This window comes from Biomphalaria glabrata, chromosome 7, assembly GCF_947242115.1.
Source record: "Biomphalaria glabrata chromosome 7, xgBioGlab47.1, whole genome shotgun sequence".
NCBI lineage: Eukaryota > Metazoa > Mollusca > Gastropoda > Planorbidae > Biomphalaria > Biomphalaria glabrata.
In genome coordinates, this window is record NC_074717.1 from 9,306,330 (window position 1) to 9,320,667 (window position 14,338).

The following is a 14,338-nucleotide window of genomic DNA, read 5'->3' on the forward strand; positions in this document are numbered from 1 at the left end:
TGTTAACAAGTCAGAATAGCTCAACAAGACACAAAAGTTCAACAAAACACACAAGTTCACCAAGACCAAATAGTTCAACAAGACACAATAGTTCAACAAGACACACTAGTTCGAAAGGACACAAAAGTTCAACAAAACACAATAGTTCAACAAGACACACTAGTTCAACAAGACACACTAGTTCAACAGGACACAAAAGTTCAACAAAACACACTAGTTCAACAGGACACAATAGTTCAACAAGACACACTAGTTCAACAGGACACAAAAGTTCAACAAAACACAATAGTTCAACAAGACACACTAGTTCAACAAGACACACTAGTTCAACAGGACACAAAAGTTCAACAAAACACACTAGTTCAACAGGACACAATAGTTCAACTAGACACACTAGTTCAACAGGACACAAAAGTTCTACAAAACACACTAGTTCAACAAGACACACTAGTTCAACAAGACACACTAGTTCAACAGGACACAATAGTTCAACAAGACACACTAGTTCAACAGGACACAAAAGTTCAACAAAACACAATAGTTCAACAAGACACACTAGTTCAACAGGACACAAAAGTTCAACAAAACACACTAGTTCAACAGGACACAAAAGTTCAACAAAACACAATAGTTCAACAAGACACAAAAGTTCAACAAAACACAATAGTTCAACAGGACACAAAAGTTCAACAATACACAATAGTTCAACAAGACACACTAGTTCAACAAGACACACTAGTTCAACAGGACACAAAAGTTCAACAAAACACACTAGTTCAACAGGACACAATAGTTCAACAAGACACACTAGTTCAACAGGACACAAAAGTTCAACAAAACACAATAGTTCAACAAGACACACTAGTTCAACAAGACACACTAGTTCAACAGGACACAAAAGTTCAACAAAACACAATAGTTCAACAAGACACACTAGTTCAACAAGACACACTAGTTCAACAGGACACAAAAGTTCAACAAAACACACTAGTTCAACAGGACACAATAGTTCAACAAGACACACTAGTTCAACAGGACACAAAAGTTCAACAAAACACAATAGTTCAACAAGACACACTAGTTCAACAAGACACACTAGTTCAACAGGACACAAAAGTTCAACAAAACACACTAGTTCAACAGGACACAATAGTTCAACTAGACACACTAGTTCAACAGGACACAAAAGTTCTACAAAACACACTAGTTCAACAAGACACACTAGTTCAACAAGACACACTAGTTCAACAGGACACAATAGTTCAACAAGACACACTAGTTCAACAGGACACAAAAGTTCAACAAAACACAATAGTTCAACAAGACACACTAGTTCAACAGGACACAAAAGTTCAACAAAACACACTAGTTCAACAGGACACAAAAGTTCAACAAAACACAATAGTTCAACAAGACACAAAAGTTCAACAAAACACAATAGTTCAACAGGACACAAAAGTTCAACAATACACAATAGTTCAACAAGACACACTAGTTCAACAAGACACACTAGTTCAACAGGACACAAAAGTTCAACAAAACACACTAGTTCAACAGGACACAATAGTTCAACAAGACACACTAGTTCAACAGGACACAAAAGTTCAACAAAACACAATAGTTCAACAAGACACACTAGTTCAACAAGACACACTAGTTCAACAGGACACAAAAGTTCAACAAAACACAATAGTTCAACAAGACACACTAGTTCAACAAGACACACTAGTTCAACAGGACACAAAAGTTCAACAAAACACAATAGTTCAACAAGACACAAAAGTTCAACAAAACACAATAGTTCAACAGGACACAAAAGTTCAACAAAACACACAAGTTCACCAAGACCAAATAGTTCAACAAGACACAATAGTTCAACAAGACACACTCGTTCAACAGGACACAATTTTTATGCTATTTAAAAAAAATGAAGACAATGGTTTCGTCTTGTATTTAATGATCAATAAATAAAATAAATATGTGGTAGAACATGAGCATCATGTCCTCTATGTAGAGGCAAGTTTCTGGACTGTGACATATATATATATACATACTGGAGAAATTCGAAATCTCTATTTACTTCTAAATCTGGAGCTAGTTTTGGTGTCCGGAAACATTGTGACTATTATTGGTGTCATCTGTGAAGACATTTTGAGCTTTTACACAAAAAGGAGAATTTTAGCCTCGTTGTGAGCGGATGAAACTTTTGCTGGAGTCAGGAATTAGGATGATAATAGTTGGCGCCATTAGTGCAGAAGTTCAACTTGTCAATGTAAGAACACTTTGAGGTCACAATTAACTGCAACTGCATGGTTTGTCTATTGGAATGGGAATAGTTGGTATTGCGAGAATTAGCTCCATCTGTACGAAAAAATAAAATAAAATAAAATAAAAATCATACATTTAACATTGAAGAAAAAAAGGTTGCAGTTCAATAAATAAAAGATCTTTGCTTAATCACGTTTTCATAGGTCAGGTACATATTTGGAAGGACACACACCTCTGTAAAATGATCATCTCAATAAAATAAATCCCACACAACTCCCCCTCGTTGGTCTTCTTTCCTTGGTATCTGATAGCCTGTAACATTTACTCTCACTCTCAAAGTTGTGAATTTGAACTCTGCGTTCAGTGTCTAACTTTCACAATCTTATAGGAGTTTAAGATGTAAAAAGAGAATTATGTACTGATTCAAGTGTAATACTAACAACTAATAGATATAAGAAAAAATCTTTAAAAAAACAATTTTTATTTTATGAAGGTGATGGCGGTATGGCTACGGTTCGGTTCCGTTCATAAGTCACGAGTCAAGATCAAACACGGTACTAGTCCAGTGTGAAGTCGGTCCGGAACAGTTGAACCCAGGATGAGACGGAGAGGCTAGTAGAGTTTGATACCGGAGTACAGAGTTGATACATCAGTACGGTTATCTACGGGAAAGCATTTGTACAGCTAATGTTACGTGTTGCCAATTGTACAGTATTGGCTGTTGATTTATTGGACATTAAAGTGTTATTTTGGTGCCCTGAGTTGTCAAGTTCCTTGAGTTGGTAGTGTCGTGCGTTGCACCCTGGATAGCGAGGGTCATTGCAATGCATGGATTGTTAAATTGTTATCTATAAACTACAGACGTTCATTCTAAAGACTATAACCTCTTATGCATATCCATTGTTCTTATACATAATGTGATAAACACTGCGCATTTATATACAAAATAGTAGTTGAATCTTTCTACAATATATTAAAGTATTTACCGATAGAAGGAATGTACACTAGTGACTAGACAAACCAAGCGTACAAAAGCGTCTATTCTGCTGCGACTGCGAATTAGTGGTGAGGCATCTATTCGAGCGTGATTGAAAAAAACAACAACATCTATTCTACTGCGACTCTAGATAGAGAGGAGAGATAACTATAGTAATGAAACTCCGAATGAGGATGGAAAGACATTTTTGTTTTCTATCAAAGACTAGAAAGACATCTCTATTTCTGTGATGTCGGATTAGCTAGGAAAGACATCTCTGCTTCTGTGATGTCGGATTAGCTAGGAAAGACATCTCTGCTTCTGTGATGTCGGATTAGCTAGGAAAGACATCTCTGCTTCTGTGATGTCGGATTAGCTAGGAAAGACATCTCTGCTTCTGTGATGTCGGAATAGCTTGGAAAGACATCTCTGCTTCTGTGATGTCGGATTAGCTTGGAAAGACATCTATATAATTTTAGTATTGACTAACCTTTAGATAGATCTTGTCTCAGTAACTTGCTTGTAACTCAATTCGTATAGTTGTCTTTGAAAATGTGCATCGAATCGGTCACAGACTCCAGTTTATATTGTACTGTAGCAGACGTGGGTGTGGCCAGTTAATGAAACGAGAAGTTATTAGAAAACAATTTTATTTGTTTGTTTGTTTTGGTTCGGGAGAGGGGGAATCGAAATGCTGGGAATATGCTGGCATTCCACGCTTAGAGAATGTGTCAAATACTCATTAGTCAGGGGAGTAGCAACAAAGGCACGAAAGGGCACATTTCGCCATAGTCATTAGGGCCCCACAAGGTTCCTTGAAAGAAAAATAAACGAAAATAAAATTTAATGTATCAATTTTTGTATCATGATTTTTTTGTTGTAAATGATGTATTTATTGGGCTCGGTAGATAAATGATAAAACGCTTGGCTTCCGAATCGAGGGATGTCGGGTACGAATCTCGATGAAGAGTGGTGATCTTGAATTTCGGAATTTTATTTTCATTTCCGTTGACCGTCGCCCATAGGAAAAGATGACCTTTATCTCATTTGCCAGATCAAAATGTCTAAAAAGGGCACATAAAAGTATCCCCCCCCCTTTCAGACCTTACGATATTTGGGGCAGATGATGTTAAAGTCATCTGTATCTGTGCCAACGCTTAACGAGGATGTCATATGGCCAGCACAACGACAAACCGACTTTTACTTTTCCCCTACTAATGTCAGGTACCCATTAGAGCTGGGTGGACCCAGAGGCGTCCAAAGAGCCCTAAATGTACGTCCTTTGGAAACACTCGCATACAGGATGGTCTTTTGTTTTTCTCAAACTGCTTCAGGAGTCCCATGATAATTTTCTTCAACAGGGGCACAGGGTACCTTGTCAGAAGTGTCGCTGTACTCCAGCGCTCGGCAGACTGCCGGTGTATGTGTGAATATTTGTGTATGTGTGTAAATACATGTGTATTTGTGTGTGACTACATGATAATGTGTGTGAATACATGTATGTGAATACATGTGTGTGAATACTTGTATGCGTAAATACATTTGTGTGTGAATACATGTGCGTGAATACATGTGCGTGTAAATACACGTGTATGTGTGTGAATACATGTGTGTGTAAAACATGTATGTGTGTGTGAATACATGTGCGTGAATACATGTGTGTGTGTGAACACACGTGTGCGTGAATACATGTTAATGTGTGTGAATACATGTATGTGTGTGTGTGTGAATACATGTGTGTGTGGATACATGTGTGTGAATACATGTGTAAGGATACATTTGTGTGTGAATACATGTGTGTGAGTGAGTGAATACATATGAGGGGGAATACATTCGTATGTGTGTAAATACATGAGCATGTGTAGCGTTTGTGCTGATATGCACAGCATTGCTTCAGTGTGATACGTGTTGGAGGTTGTGCATGCGTTGGAGTGGGCACGTATGTGTAAACGTGAGTATGTGAACGCTTGTGTGTGTCTGTATGTGTGTATGAGTGTCTATATGTCAGTGTGAGACAGTGCATGTATGTTTTTATGCATGTTTGTATATTGCATAGGCAATCGACAAGTCGCTGATATGAATGTAACAAATGTTAATTACACAAATATACAAGTATTATGCTAAGATAGAAAACAATTCGCTGTGCTTCTTATGCTATGTATGTAATCACTATAGATAGATCTGCAGAATTTTAATAATGCAGTTGTATATCAGAGGCTTCTGGTATTCAGTCGTAGAGGTATCGAGAAAATATATTGGCGTTCCATAACTTATTAAATATCAACTGACAGGTACAGCTGAGATACAAGTGGCAGGTACAGCTGAGATACAAGTGACAGATAGAGCTGAGATACAAGTGACAGGTACAGCTGAGATACAAGTGACAGATACAATTGACAGGTAGAGCTGAGATACTAGTGACAGATAGAGCTGAGATACACCTGACAGGTAGAGCTGAGATTTAAGTGACAGATACAGTTGCGATACAATTGACAGGTAGAGCTGAGATACAAATGGCAGATACAGTTGCGATACAATTGACAGGTAGAGCTGAGATACAAGTGACAGATAGAGCTGAGATACAAGTGACAGGTACAGCTGAGATACAAGTGACAGATAGAGCTGAGATACAAGTGGCAGATAGAGCTGAGATACAAGTGGCAGATACAGTTGCGATACAATTGACAGATAGAGCTGAGATACAAGTGACAGATAGAGCTGAGCTACAAGTGACAGGTAGAGCTGAGATACAAGTGACAGGTAGAGCTGAGATACAAGTGACAGATAGAGATGAGATACAAGTGACAGATACAGGTGAGATACGTGACAGATAGAGCTGAGATACAAGTGACAGGTACAGCTTAGATACAAGTGACAGATAGAGCTGAGATACAAGTGACAGGTACAGCTGAGATACAAGTGACAGGTACAGCTGAGATACAAGTGGCAGGTACAGCTGAGATACAAGTGACAGATAGAGCTGAGATACAAGAGACAGGTAGAGCTGAGATACAAGTGACAGATAGAGCTGAGATACAAGTGACAGGTACAGCTGAGATACAAGTGACAGGTACAGCTGAGATACAAGTGGCAGATAAAGCTGAGATACAAGTGGCAGGTACAGCTGAGATACAAGTGACAGGTACAGCTGAGATACAAGTGGCAGGTACAGCTGAGATACAAGTGACAGATAGAGCTGAGATACAAGTGACAGGTACAGCTGAGATACAAGTGACAGGTACAGCTGAGATACAAGTGACAGGTACAGCTGAGATACAAGTGACAGGTAGAGCTGAGATACAAGTGACAGGTACAGTTGCGATACAATTGACAGGTAGAGCTGAGATACAAGTGACAGGTAGAGCTGAGATACAAGTGACAGGTAGAGCTGAGATACAAGTGACAGGTAAATCTGAGATACAAGTGACAGGTACAGCTGAGATACAAGTGGCAGGTAGAGCTGAGATACAAGTGACAGATAGAGCTGAGATACAAGTGAAAGATAGAGCTGAGATACAAGTGGCAGGTAGAGCTGAGATACAAGTGGCAGGTAGAGCTGAGATACAAGTGACAGATAGAGCTGAGATACAAGTGACAGATAGAGCTGAGATACAAGTGACAGGTACAGCTGAGATACAAGTGACAGGTAGAGCTGAGATACAAGTGACAGATAGAGCTGAGATACAAGTGACAGGTAGAGCTGAGATACAAGTGACAGGTAGAGCTGAGATACAAGTGACAGGTAGAGCTGAGATACAAGTGACAGGTACAGCTGAGATACAAGTGACAGATACAGTTGCGATACAATTGACAGGTAGAGCTGAGATACAAATGGCAGATAGAGCTGAGATACAATTGATAGGTAGAGCTGAGATACTAGTGACAGATAGAGCTCAGATAGACCTGACAGGTAGAGCTGAGATACAAGTGACAGATACAGTTGCGATACAATTGACAGGTAGAGCTGAGATACAAATGTCAGATACAGTTGCGATACAATTGACAGGTAGAGCTGAGATACAAATGACAGATAGAGCTAAGATACAATTGACAGGTAGAGCTGAGATACTAGTGACAGATAGAGCTGAGATACAAGTGACAGGTACAGCTGAGATACAAGTGACAGATAGAGCTAAAAAACAATTGGCAGGTACAGCTGAGATACAAGTGACAGATAGAGCTGAGATACAAGTGGCAGGTACAGCTGAGTTACAAGTGACAGGTACAGCTGAGATACAAGTGACAGGTACAGCTGAGATACAAGTGACAGATAGAGCTGAGATACAAGTGGCAGATAGAGCTGAGATACAAGTGGCAGATACAGTTGCGATACAATTGACAGATAGAGCTGAGATACAAGTGACAGATAGAGCTGAGCTACAAGTGAAAGGTAGAGCTGATATACAAGTGACAGGTAGAGATGAGATACAAGTGACAGATAGAGATGAGATACAAGTGACAGATACAGGTGAGATACGTGACAGATAGAGCTGAGATACAAGTGACAGGTACAGCTTAGATACAAGTGACAGATAGAGCTGAGATACAAGTGACAGGTACAGCTGAGATACAAGTGACAGGTAGAGCTGAGATACAAGTGACAGATAGAGCTGAGATACAAGTGACAGATAGAGCTGAGATACAAGTGACAGATAGAGCTGAGATACAAGTGACAGGTACAGCTGAGATACAAGTGGCAGATAGAGCTGAGATACAAGTGACAGGTACAGCTGAGATACAAGTGACAGGTACAGCTGAGATACAAGTGGCAGGTACAGCTGAGATACAAGTGACAGATAGAGCTGAGATACAAAAGACAGGTAGAGCTGAGATACAAGTGACAGAAAGAGCTGAGATACAAGTGACAGGTACAGCTGAGATACAAGTGACAGGTACAGCTGAGATACAAGTGGCAGATAGAGCTGAGATACAAGTGGCAGGTACAGCTGAGATACAAGTGACAGGTACAGCTGAGATACAAGTGGCAGGTACAGCTGAGATACAAGTGACAGATAGAGCTGAGATACAAGTGACAGGTACAGCTGAGATACAAGTGACAGGTACAGCTGAGATACAAGTGACAGGTACAGCTGAGATACAAGTGACAGGTAGAGCTGAGATACAAGTGACAGGTACAGCTGAGATACAAGTGACAGGTAGAGCTGAGATACAAGTGACAGGTACAGCTGAGATACAAGTGACAGGTACAGCTGAGATACAAGTGGCAGATAGAGCTGAGATACAAGTGGCAGATACAGCTGAGATACAAGTGACAGATAGAGCTGAGATACAAGTGACAGAAAGAGCTGAGATACAAGTGACAGATAGAGCTGAGATACAAGTGACAGGTACAGCTGAGATACAAATGACAGGTACAGCTGAGATACAAGTGGCAGGTACAGCTGAGATACAAGTGACAGGTACAGCTGAGATACAAGTGGCAGGTACAGCTGAGATACAAGTGACAGGTAGAGCTGAGATACAAGTGACAGGTACAGCTGAGATACAAGTGACAGGTAGAGCTGAGATACAAGTGACAGATAGAGCTGAGATACAAGTGACAGATAGAGCTGAGATACAAGTGACAGATAGAGCTGAGATACAAGTGACAGGTACAGCTGAGATACAAGTGGCAGATAGAGCTGAGATACAAGTGACAGGTACAGCTGAGATACAAGTGACAGGTACAGCTGAGATACAAGTGGCAGGTACAGCTGAGATACAAGTGACAGATAGAGCTGAGATACAAGTGACAGGTAGAGCTGAGATACAAGTGACAGATAGAGCTGAGATACAAGTGACAGGTACAGCTGAGATACAAGTGACAGGTACAGCTGAGATACAAGTGGCAGATAGAGCTGAGATACAAGTGGCAGGTACAGCTGAGATACAAGTGACAGGTACAGCTGAGATACAAGTGGCAGGTACAGCTGAGATACAAGTGACAGATAGAGCTGAGATACAAGTGACAGGTACAGCTGAGATACAAGTGACAGGTACAGCTGAGATACAAGTGACAGGTAAAGCTGAGATACAAGTGACAGGTAGAGCTGAGATACAAGTGACAGGTACAGCTGAGATACAAGTGACAGGTAGAGCTGAGATACAAGTGACAGGTACAGCTGAGATACAAGTGGCAGGTACAGCTGAGATACAAGTGACAGGTACAGCTGAGATACAAGTGGCAGATAGAGCTGAGATACAAGTGGCAGATACAGCTGAGATACAAGTGACAGATAGAGCTGAGATACAAGTGACAGAAAGAGCTGAGATACAAGTGACAGATAGAGCTGAGATACAAGTGACAGGTACAGCTGAGATACAAATGACAGGTACAGCTGAGATACAAGTGGCAGGTACAGCTGAGATACAAGTGACAGGTAGAGCTGAGATACAAGTGACAGGTACAGCTGAGATACAAGTGGCAGGTACAGCTGAGATACAAGTGACAGGTACAGCTGAGATACAAGTGGCAGATAGAGCTGAGATACAAGTGGCAGATACAGCTGAGATACAAGTGACAGGTAGAGCTGAGATACAAGTAACAGGTACAGCTGAGATACAAATGACAGGTACAGCTGAGATACAAGTGGCAGGTACAGCTGAGATACAAGTGACAGGTACAGCTGAGATACAAGTGGCAGGTACAGCTGAGATACAAGTGGCAGGTACAGCTGAGATACAAGTGACAGATAGAGCTGAGATACAAGTTGCAGGTACAGCTGAGATACAAGTGGCAGGTACAGCTTAGATACAAGTGACAGATAGAGCTGAGATACAAGTGGCAGGTACAGCTGAGATACAAGTGACAGGTACAGCTGAGATACAAGTGGCAGGTACAGCTGAGATACAAGTGACAGATAGAGCTGAGATACAAGTGGCAGGTACAGCTGAGATACAAGTGACAGATAGAGCTGAGATACAAGTGACAGGTACAGCTGAGATACAAGTGACAGATAGAGCTGAGATACAAGTGGCAGGTACAGCTGAGATACAAGTGACAGGTACAGCTGAGATACAAGTGACAGGTACAGCTGAGATACAAGTGACAGGTACAGCTGAGATACAATTGACAGATAGAGCTGAGATACAAGTGACAGATACAGTTGCGATACAATTGACAGATAGAGCTGAGATACAAATGGCAGATAGAGCTGAGATACAATTGACAGGTAGAGCTGAGATACAAGTGACAGATAGAGCTAAACGATCTTTCAATAAACCACACAATGTCCCCAGTAAAAACAAAAACACAAAACCCTTTATCGTTCTCCTTTTCTTGTTTTTGTTTTGTTTTAATTGAAAAGGGTTTAAGGGTTTTATTCTTAATATCTAATGAACCCAACAGGTAACTAACTTTGTTTTGGGAATATAGATCTGTACATAGAGGAACAGAATGATGGAAAGAGATTGAGAGGTTAAAGAGTAAATTAAGGCTCGACGGAAGAAGAGAAAGAGAGTGAGACGAGAGAAAGGTCTGAAAGGGACAAAATGCAAAGTGGGAGAGAAAGAGACAGAAAATAAACACACATTGAGTGAGAGAGAACTAAATGAATAGTCCACTGAGTTCAAGTCCTCATGGCAAAGTGAGATCAACCCAGCTGGCACATCTACTTGACCAGCTAATACCATTCTACTTATTGAACTCTTCTTTAGACCACAGTGTGTGTGTTCATCACATCAGTCAGTGGCTTCAGTTTCTGTCTTAAACCTTTCCGTTATATTAACCGTGAAACTGCTGGCCTCGAGAAATTCACTTTGTCTAGTCTCCAGATAGAGACGGACAAATATCTCGACAGGTGAAGTTACTAAAGTTACTAATACTGGCAAAGTCTTCGGTTACGGAGATTAAGGGTGAGTGCAGTGTTTCATATGGCTACGCAAAACCCAGTTGCGACTCATATTTTTGTCACAACTAATGCAGACCAAACCATTGTCCATTGTCTACCTTGGGGGGGGGGGGATCTTGGGGGGGGGGGGGTATTTAAGTTTACTTTTCGTCTTCTGCACCTGCAGGGGAATTTATAAACAATAATTTTATACAGTGATGCACAGACTACGGCCCGAGGACTACATCCGGTCCCGAGACGCCATGACCCTGGAAACTTCTGCTCCCAAATGAAGTCTCAATGTCTATGATTCATTGAACTCGACAACTCTCTGTGGTGATGAGGCCAGTGGCGTATCGTAAATGTATATGGCCTTTCAAAGATGGGCGCCACTGATTTACTAGCTAAAAGAAGAAAAACATAATATATATATATATAAACAAAGCTTATACTAAGTGTAACTATCAATTAGTTAGGATCAGTCATGTAGTTTATATATATATATATTATTGACCTAGACACAATAAATCAATGCGAAAGAATATTTTTATCAATTGTTTTTTGTTTAGTTTCTCACTGCGCTATGATGTTATTATTTGTCTGGACCAGTTGTGAAAGGGGAGGGGACGAAGGGGGGTATACTGGTGAATGTTTTAAATGCATAAAAATATTTTCATTTTGTGGGTCGGGTCCTCAAGGGGACTAATTCAAATTATACCACTACATCTGTCAAGTACGATTTCTTTCCCTTGTTCAAGATACCAAACACAATAATTATATTACCCATGGGCGTAGCCAGGATTTTTTTTTCGAGTGGGGGGTGGTTTGGGGGGATTTCCCTCCCCTCCCCCGCCAGCGAAAAAAAATATATGTATGTATGTGTGTGTGTACATAATGAATCTTTATTACATTCTGACCCTTCATTCTTCCCGAAGACGTTTATTGTGCCCAAGAATAGATTCTTCCTGGAGTAAGCGTGAACATTGTAGACTCCCACCCCTGCCAGCAAGGGGGACAGCGCTCCCCCGCGCGGGGCGGAGCACTATTTCTGGTTTTCTGGTATTCTGAGGTATCTACAGTGCATTATCCTGCTTTAAAAAAGTTTTATTTCAAAAACCTAGTGTGCTATTCTTACTGACTTAGATCCTCAAGAACCGTTCGGCGCATTTGCCGGCAAGCTGTTTCCATAAAAATATGTGACTGGTAATGTCTGAAACCTCTTCCCACCTGCTCTGATGACCTACATGAAAGTGTGGCGTCAAGTTGTACTAGGATGTCATCGCATTTCTTATGCGTAATTCATTTTGTCGGAGAACATGTCCCGCAAACCTCATGCGACGCTCTGTCACAATCTCACTAACCTTAGTCTCGGCATAGAATTTCCTTGATTTAGACCCGATCTCTATTACCAACTTTGTTGAGCCACATTTAGTGTTTTTCAATTTCGGCAGATGACTATTCACTGCACTTTATTAATGGATCCCAGCGACTGGTAAAAACGTGTAACCTCTTGTGATTACGCCCTTGGAATTAGGTGACTGTAGTTTGCTTTAGATTTTATATCGAAAAGGGAAGTTTTATCGTCTAAAACTCTAAATCATCTATTTGGGGGGTTTTAAACTAAAAAAAAAATTTTAAATTCAAAACCCTATTTAGCTACATTCATAGAATTTGGCGACTGTAGTTTGATTAAAGAAAGAGGTTTTCCACCACAACACGCTCTGTAGGGGGATTTTAAACTCAAAACCATCTGGAGGGGTTTTAAACTTTTAAAAAAGCCACCTGGAGGAGGGGTGTTTAAACTCAAAACCCCCGAATTAGCTTGGCTACGCTCAAATAATTTTAGTGTATAATTTGCTTATTTTGTAGAGGTATTTTTAGCATCAAACCCCTCTGAAGGGGGTCTAAACTCAAAACCCCTTTTGGCTACGCTTTTAGCATTTTGAGTGTGAATTTTTTTTTTATATTGAAGATTTATTTTTTAGCTTTAAACTCCAAACCCCTTTGGCTACGCTCATAGATTTTAGAGTGCGTAATTTGCTTTTTTTTTATATTGAAGAGGTATTTTTTTAGCTTCAAACCTACTGAAAGAGGGGGGGGTTAAACTCAAAACCCCTTTGGCTACGCTCATAGAATTTTGAGTGTGTAATATACTTTTTTTTATCTTGAAGAGAGCGGTTTATCAAAAATTTCGAAGGGAGATTAAAATCAAAATCTTCCTTAGCTGTGCTCTTCGAATTTGGGGATTGCCGTTTGCATTTGTTTTTGTTTTGTTTTATAGAAGAGGGGGATTTAACTGCAAAAACCCCTGGTGGGGGGTTTTATACTCAAAATCCCCTTGGCTGTGCTGGGGAAAGTAATGTTTTAGTATTAAAATCTCACCTAAATGAACAAAATCAAAGCAAAAAATCAGATACTAAATTCCAACTCCCCCCCCCCCCGGGGGATTTCATTTGGGGGGGGGGGGTTTCAACCCCAACCCACCTGGCTACGCTCATGATATTACCAATAATTATTTAATTAATTGGTTAATTTGTTAAAATTGATTCTTATGTTGTCAGGTAAAAGAAATAATTGTGTAGGAGAAATAATGTGTACAAACTTCTTATCAGACAGACAGACAGAGTGAGTTGATATAAATAAGCTTTGTAAAAAGGGACATAACAATGTATGGACTTTTGGGTGAGGAAGGTCATTGCCAGCCTTGAGAACCTTGTGATGAGGCCACAGAGTTTGAGGTTACGTTTGTTGACAGTGGTTAGCAGGTCATCATGGGGGTCCAATTGCTGTATTAATCCTGTTTCTAGTCTCTTCATTTGTGATGCGGTCTTTGTTAGTGAACTATCAGTTCATTGAATACATATGAATTTTAACAATATAATAATAATAGCATTAACAAATTTCCGTATCCCGTGGTATCAAGTCGTTAGTCGATCTATCAATACAACAGTATCGGCAGCACTCACGACACGAGCACGTAGAGACTGAAATAGGGTTGTGGTTGTTGATAGTTTGTAGTTCATAGTTTCTGATATTCTTTCTGAAAATAGTGAAACCTGCCTTTTCACCTGACTGAGCAGACCTTTACGGAAAGGGGGGGGGCGATTTTGAGTTTCCACGCAAACTGTCTTTGTAACCTTGTTTTTTTTATGACTTGATGCTTTTTATGTTTTGATATTATACTTTAATATTTATGAGTTTTTTTTTTATGTTGCGATGTTTTCTGAGTGATTGAGAACTGTTTTTGATGTTTAACTTGTTTGAA

At 40.1% G+C, this 14,338-nt stretch overlaps 1 long non-coding RNA gene across 1 annotated transcript; it reads right to left on the reverse strand.

Moving 5' to 3' along the window:
- Positions 1 to 1,940: 1,940 nt before the first annotated feature.
- LOC106060491 (uncharacterized) lies at positions 1,941 to 3,859 on the reverse strand. Its single transcript, XR_001216448.2, has 2 exons — positions 3,735 to 3,859; positions 1,941 to 2,361 (listed from the first exon to the last, which is right to left on the reverse strand). It is a non-coding gene; the product is annotated as an uncharacterized LOC106060491 (long non-coding RNA).
- Positions 3,860 to 14,338: the final 10,479 nt, after the last annotated feature.